General features: G+C 37.9%; 1 pseudogene; it reads right to left on the bottom strand.

The window, feature by feature from the left end:
• Positions 1-26: 26 nt before the first annotated feature.
• On the bottom strand, positions 27-3,195 carry LOC104527301 (elongation factor 2-like; annotated as a pseudogene).
• Between the last annotated feature and the right edge of the window lie 4,373 nt (positions 3,196-7,568).

Genomic DNA, 7,568 nt, shown 5'->3' with positions numbered 1-7,568 from the left:
TGAGCGAGCAGAGCAGCCTTGCAGACCAGAGACAAACCCAGCAGTACTGAGAACTGGATCAGTCGTTAACTGGGGGGAAAAAAAAGTGAATGCCTTTCACAAAACACTGATTTGAAATGCATGAATTGTTTTCAATGACAGGTAGGATCAGTAAAGATGACAAATATTTTCTGAAACATAAAACAAGGAAATATTTCCCTTAAAATGGGTTTATTGAATATTCCTTTGAAGCAAGAACCTTACTTTGTCCCCTACAGTGGAAATATTTATAACAAAGGCTAAAACAAAAACTTCAGAAATATATTTGTAAAGTGCTAAGTAGGATTTGGAGGATTATGACTTTGTAAAGAATATTAACTGAATTGTTAGTGAACTTTCACTGGAAACTGAAATAAGGACTGCTCATTCCTGGCACACAGATAAAACTGGTCTGACTTAAGAATGGCTGAGATTCATGGAATATAAGAATCAGTTCAATTCTAGCAGAGAGTCCTTTGTTCCAGTAACTGGGTGAAGCTGCAGCCAGTTTTAGCCATAAAACAATCTACTTTAGGGCAAACATTTTTAAACAAGGTCTAAAAACTCATTAAGGTCTCTCTTGTAGCTATTGTGGAAAAAATAACACCTGAAACAGCAAGATTCTGACAATCCCTGACTCTAACAGCTGGACCACCAGAGAAGACTTGCAGTTGGCTATGTTTTTTTTTATTTTACAGTTCTCAGCTGCAATTTAGGAAATACTGTCTTTCTAGTTTCAAACCATCCTTCCAGAGATATCCAGCATATTATGATATAATTACTGGTAGAATAAGAGAGACCTACATCTTCAGATCAGAAAAGAGCAAATTAAATGTCTTATCAGTCAGGAACAGCAAGAAAGGCCATGTTTCTTGTCATGTAAGTGACATAAGCAGCAAAGCCCAGCACAGAAAGATAATCTTCTGGCTTCTGGTCCTTTGCTTCAAACTTCAAACCATAGCTTCCCTTCAGCAGTTTGCCCCAGGCAAATGTCTGACATCTGATGTCTGAATGACACTGAGCAGCAGCTTGAGGTTACACATTTTGTTAGTGAGAAAATATCACTGTGAGAGGATAATCTGCTTTGTGAATTCTCTCCTCTCTCCTAGCTGCTTCTGTTTCCCAGTTAGTTGGTCTGAAATAATATCCCCAAAAGAAAAAAATATGACTCGGTGGGGGTGGAAGAGGACTGAAGAGTGGCTCCTTCAGGTTGGCCAGAGATGTCAAATGCCATAAATGTATATAATTGTTCCATATCAAGGCTGGTAGCCTCCAAAATAGGATTTAACCACAGCAAAGTTTTAAAGTTTTCTTTACCATAATATTACCCATTGGTCCAGTTTCACCCTCTCCGTAAGTGGAAACGATGACATTGACATTTTCCACAATATGCTGAAATGTTCCTCAGGCCTCAGCTGCAATTCCAGCAAAGCACGATCCATTTTGTTCATCATCAGTACTGGTTTGGTACGTTTTGCAATAGCCTGCTGCACAACAGCCTCTGTCTGTACACAAACCCCTTTAAAAAAAAATACAAGCACAATGAAAACATGCACTACAGATACAGGTAAGACCTCTAATCTACTTTGTACAGTGGTGACTGGGAAATGCTCCATGAAACTGTCATTACTCAGCTGCACGTATCGCTCTGTTTTCTAACTGAAGGAGGAGAAGAATCACAGGCAGCTCCACTCTCTAGGATTTTACTGAAAGATTGACTTTATTTCCTCAGTTACTCTACATTCAACCCACAAGAAATGGATATAATTCTCTTAAATATAGGAAAGGCCAAGGGCTAAAACTGCAAATCAGAATTCCTGCCATTAGAAGTTAATCTTTCAGAGAAGGAAGCTTCTTCCATCACTCATCATTTTTTTTTTTTTTCTTAAGAGGAAAGAAATAAAATACACTGAGGTCTTTCTAATTAGAAGGTCATGCTTACCTGAAACACAGTCAACCACAACAAGGCCACCATCAGTGACACAAAGAGCTGCTGTAACTTCAGAGGAGAAATCAACATGTCCAGGGGAGTCAATTAAATTAATAAGAAAACCTGAACCATCCTTGATGAAGGCTGAGTCATTGTCTGAGCTCACAAAACATAGAAATTGCCCTGTAAGAGAAAACAAGCCATTTTAATAATGTTTCATAATTTGCTGATTTTAAAATTTGCATTGGTCAGGAAACTATACTTGCTTTAGTACAATGCCAATATTTCTTGAGGTACTTAAAGGAAAAATCACAATAATTAAATATTTCTAAATTCCTAAAGTTCTTAGGATCCAAAATTCTGCTTTAGGTGTAACAAATTTTTATTCTTATCCTAAATCAACACCTCAAGATAGCAGTCACATCGTAATATCACTGTCAGACACTTGTAGAGTCATGCTCCAAATCACTTTACAACTTGTTAACTTTGCAGTTGCAGACATCAAAGACAGAGGTAATAATAACAAGATACAGCCTACCACTGTGGCTTGGAGGAACAGGGCATTAGTTTGTAAGGAATAAAATAAAAACAAAGTTTATTACTGAGAATCTTTCTGAAAGCATTTTTCTCCATAGTGAGACGCAGGTAGAAATGGTCACTAGAGATCACTTATAAGCTCTACTCCAAAATTGCTCACGTTGCACTCTGAAGCCTGTGAACTCCTGTTCTGTAATGCACAGCTTGATTCACATGTCCACTTAAAAAAGATCTGACAAGATGCAAGGCTTTGAGAAAGCCATTTTTCATTAAAAAGAAAAAGAAACTAATTCTTACATAGACTTGATTGTGATACATCTTTCTTGCACATCTTTCTGTGTGTCTATAACTCGTGTTTCTCTGGCTCTGGCTGAAGCACTTCTTCACTGTGAGGGTGGTCAGACACTGGAACAGGTTGCCCAAGGAAGTTGTGGATGCTCCTCCCTGGAAGTGTTGAAGGCCAGGTTGGATGAGGCTTTGAGCAACCTGGTCTAGTGGAAGGTGTCCCTGCTGATGGCAGGGGGGTTGGAACTGGATGAGCTTTAAGGTCCCTTCCAATCCAAACCATTCTATGATTCTATGATGCCTGCTTTACACACCAAGGAGTCTGTCAAGGTTGATTTGCCATGATCAACATGAGTAGTCACAGGTATGTTCCTAATATTGGACTTGTACACGATTGCTTATATCTGGTCTACTGTGAAATTCACCTGGATGAGAGAGGAAAAAAAAGAGAAAGAAAACCAGCTATTGCTTTCTTTTAAAGTATATAAATGTCTATATAAAATTTTAAACTTTTACTACTTGCTATTAAATTAGTGCTCTAAAGAAGAAATTAGGCTGTTCATATTTTATGAAGCTCAGTATTACAAATAGTTGTTAACATTTTCCGAATGTTTTTGTAAGCGTGAAGAGTGGAGGCGTAACTTTAAACGCAGCTCAGATTTTGTATCACAAAATGTCAACTACCACAAAAATGAGGAATACACCTGTGGAGACAGAAGGGCTCCTCCCTGCCAAATGTGACAGGGGGGTTAGTGCACACAGCTGCAAGCTGCAGCTCTCACAGAGCTTCCACACACACCCTTCTCCTCTCTTCCCAGCACTGCCCCTCTCTTGGTTAAGTTTTCCTCCCACACCCCCTCTCCATCTCCCATGGCTTTTCAGGTGAGCCACTCTTCCTGGTTTGGAAAAGAGGCTTCTCCTTTTGCAGCCAATATACCAGATTTAGGAACTGCTGGTCCAGCTCAGTCTAAAACCTCTTTAAAGACATTAATTAACCAAGTGCAACATTTTTAGAGCCTCTCTTACAAATGATATCCCAGAAATAAATTTTTTCTTATTTCTGTAATCCTAACTCTTGCAAAGAACAATTCTGTTCCTTTAATTTGCAGGAAAAAAAAAAATCCTGATCCTCAGAAGCCCAGGTAATTATCTATTAAACACATGACAACTTAGCAAAGGAAAATGAGATCTTACTAATCTCGGCCTGTCTCATGCTGTAATGAGAGTCACCTGTAGGTCACAAGAGTGCAGTTAACGTGGTTATTCTTGCAAATCCCTTTAATGCATGAAGTTCTTCATAGGGACATGGAAAAAGACAGAATTGGGAAGAAAAATGTTAGGGAATATTAAACAAAGAAACACAAAAATCACATACCACATCAGTAGTTTATATTAGTTGCTTGAGTGAAGACAAATATACCAGGGGAAACACTAAAGTCTGAGTTGCAAATGACACAGAAATAATGAAACATGCATTTCTATCGCTACTCCCACAATAGTTTCTAACACAGTCTGGGCCTTAATGAGTGCATGTGAACACAGGGAAATTGTCTTCTCACAAGGATAAGATATTAATTAAAAAAAACCCATACCCCAGCACAAAATACAGTTATATGTAGGAGATAAAACAGGGTTTTTTTACATGAACATATACACTTCTGACATATATCTTATTTACTGTATATCCTCATACTAACTTTGGATATTCAGTTCAACTTTTTCATGCTACATTTCCTCAAGAAAATGGTTCTTATAAAAAAAAAATGAATACTTCTAATTAAAATAGCAAAGTTCTTTTTAGAGATGACAAATATCCACACTAAACAACACCCTGTCATCTTTCCCCCCCAATGTGTTATTTCCATACTCTGTCCTATATTTATAGTTTCTTTCCTACCTTAAAGTCTGCAAGGAAGAAAACAACCAATGCACTCCCCTTTCTTTCTGCTAAATAAAATTTAATACCAACAGGACAATTTTTAGAGTATATGTACATTTTTTTGTCAGTGATACACCTCAGGTTAAGGCACTTCATTTCTGAATTTGTTCTGTTAGGTTATTCTTCAGTTTAATAAAAAAACAATGATACTTCTTTTCTAGAATGTTTTAGGATGTCCTGGCATCCAAAGTCTCACTCACAGAAAAATTCACACACTTCTTCTGAGACCTTGAAATACTTCTGTCTTCTCTCTTTTTTCTTTTTCTTTTTTTTTTTTTTTTTTTTAAATTTAGGGAAAGCAGCACCACTATTTTTCTACTTTTATCATTTTCCTGGATTTTAATTGTGGTGTGCTAAGAATAAAAAAATCAGTACTCTTAGTGAGAGTTAAGTATAGTGCTAGAGCTGTGCTAGATACACGTTTTTCATAATGTAAATAAATACTTACATGTTACAGAGTACACCTAGACTCTTTGTACTTGCTAGTTATACACTTTCTTAATGGAACAAGTAAAATTTACTTCTGATAAATATTTAACTAATTATTTTTATAGTTTGAGATGGAAAACAATCACTAAGTCAAAGCGAGGGAAAGGAGAGCTGAGAAGCACAGTGAGAGAAGAGCAGGGTCAGGCAGCACTGGGGTGGCAGGTGAGAGTGAGACAAAGGACAAGGGGAATCTATAACCAAGTTTAAGGGATCAGACAGACTGTGGGACCCAAAACTCTACAACATTAGATCCCAAAAGAAGTCATCACAGCCAAGGAGGTGAAGAGGCTTCTGCAAGTGACTGCTGGCAAATCTCAGGGCAAGTCAACGTCAAAAACATGAACATATTTTTATTTCAAACTTTCCATCATCTACTGCTTAACTACAAGACTGCATCCCTTCCCAGAAACTGAAGGTCTGGTATCTTAGATATTACTGCATTAGTGCTTTTTTGCCAGGACTACAACAGTATAACACACCTGGGCATGAACCTTTGAGCCTGTAGGAAGTTAATTCTGAGAGCCAGGTTTATGTAAGTGGCACTCCTTTATTATTGTTGAGTTCATCCCTTGGCCTAAATGAGTATTTTTAAGAGCTTAATACTGCTAGCTCACTTTTAATTCACTTTGTTATATCACAGCAGCTGTTCTTGTTATGCAACTGGGTAAACCATTCTCAAGTTTCTGCTAATTAGCTTGTTAATAAAATATAGTATATTAGAAAAGATAAAGAGCTCAATTCAAGCATTAATATTAATGTCTTACTAGGCCTCCTGGCAGGAATGTCATGATTATCTATTAATAAATGCTATCCACTTCCAAACATTTTATTTACCACTTCATTTACACAAATGCCAACCAGCATTTACCATATGTGCTATTCTACAACAGAAAGATGCACTGGCATCACAATTTTTTTTTGGTCATAAATACAACTGAAAACACAAAGACAGATTAAAAATTAATACTAATTTTAATTTTAAATGGTTTTCATTAAGGAGCTGTTACAGAATTTCTGTTCTGCTGTGATAGACAGCAACTAGACCAAAGTTATCTTGCTATGAAACGCTCGCTGCAAAGGGGTTAAGGTCACCCGTGTGCAGCAGCAAGCAAAAAATGAAGGAGATGAAAGCTGTATTTGTAGAAGGGAGAAACATCACCACTTTATTACACACAGAACCACTTTATTACACAATTTTTGCCCAGACCCTCAGGTTTCATGGTCACTATGGCCAGAAAATGACCTTGCTCTTAGCATTGCATCATTTGGGTAGCCCATACTGCAGTGTTGCTTAACCCTGGCTATCAGTAGTCACACCTCTGGAGTATACTGCCTTCCTCTTCTGAAGGGCATCTCTTTCTCTTAAAGATATCAAAATTTGTATTGTAACAAACTGTTACGTAACTTCAATTCATAATCTAAAAGCAAAGAAAAATGAAAACATGTATTGAAGTTGACATAGGTCCTAGAATGTCCATTTCAGTAAATTATAATACTTTATAATGCAAGATTACAAGAATTAAATGTTTGTGTTTTTTTTTTTTTTAAAAAAAGAAAGGGTTCCAACAGCATTAATCATCAAGAAATGCAAAGATGTACAAGCATCTGTTTATCACAGAAGCAGGCTGGTAAATTCTGATTCACTAGAATAAAAAGAGACTTAAACCAGGTGAAACACATCACCAGAACTGCAGTGATTTAAAATAACAGGGCAGGCTTCCTAAAGGGAAAAATAAATTAAAAACAACAACAAAACAACATAACTCATCCTGCAGTGTTTCCAAGATTGATTTCCCTGAGAAAATGCTGCTGAGCTGATTCAGGTCAGAGCATCCTTCCTCAAGATCAGTGCAGCGCTAATATATATACACATATATTCATACATATGCACAGCCTTTTCCAAGCCTCATTCGCACAATGCTTTTATCTCTCCTACCCTTACAAACGCTAATGATCAGGATTTAACCCCAAAGCTTACACTTGAATTCACTACACACTTTGATGGGGAAAAAAAAACCGTATAGAAGTGTTAAATTCCGTGACTTACACTGACAAGGTGTGCTCTCCATACCTGCAAAGGAAGAAAGACAGAAGCAGCAACACCCTCCCTACCCCTGCACCTGGCACCCTTCTAAAAAAAAAAAGAGCATAAAAGGGATATAAACAATAAATAAGCTCAGCGGTGCCCGGGGTCCCACAACCAGGCAGGAAAAGACGCGGCCAGAACCGCCTCAGCGCTACCGGCCGCCTCCGCCTCCCCGGATCCCTGTCAGCACCGGAGGGCGGGAACCGCCTTCTTCCCCCTCTCCTCCTCCTCCTCGGCCTCTGAGAGAGAATGAGGAGAAACTCTTGAAAAAGTACCGTGCTCCA

The sequence above is a fragment of the Antrostomus carolinensis genome, unplaced genomic scaffold, assembly GCF_000700745.2.
Source record: "Antrostomus carolinensis isolate BGI_N321 unplaced genomic scaffold, ASM70074v2 Scaffold35456, whole genome shotgun sequence".
NCBI classification, from domain to species: Eukaryota; Metazoa; Chordata; class Aves; order Caprimulgiformes; family Caprimulgidae; genus Antrostomus; species Antrostomus carolinensis.
This window is presented reverse-complemented; position numbering and strand designations above follow the sequence as displayed.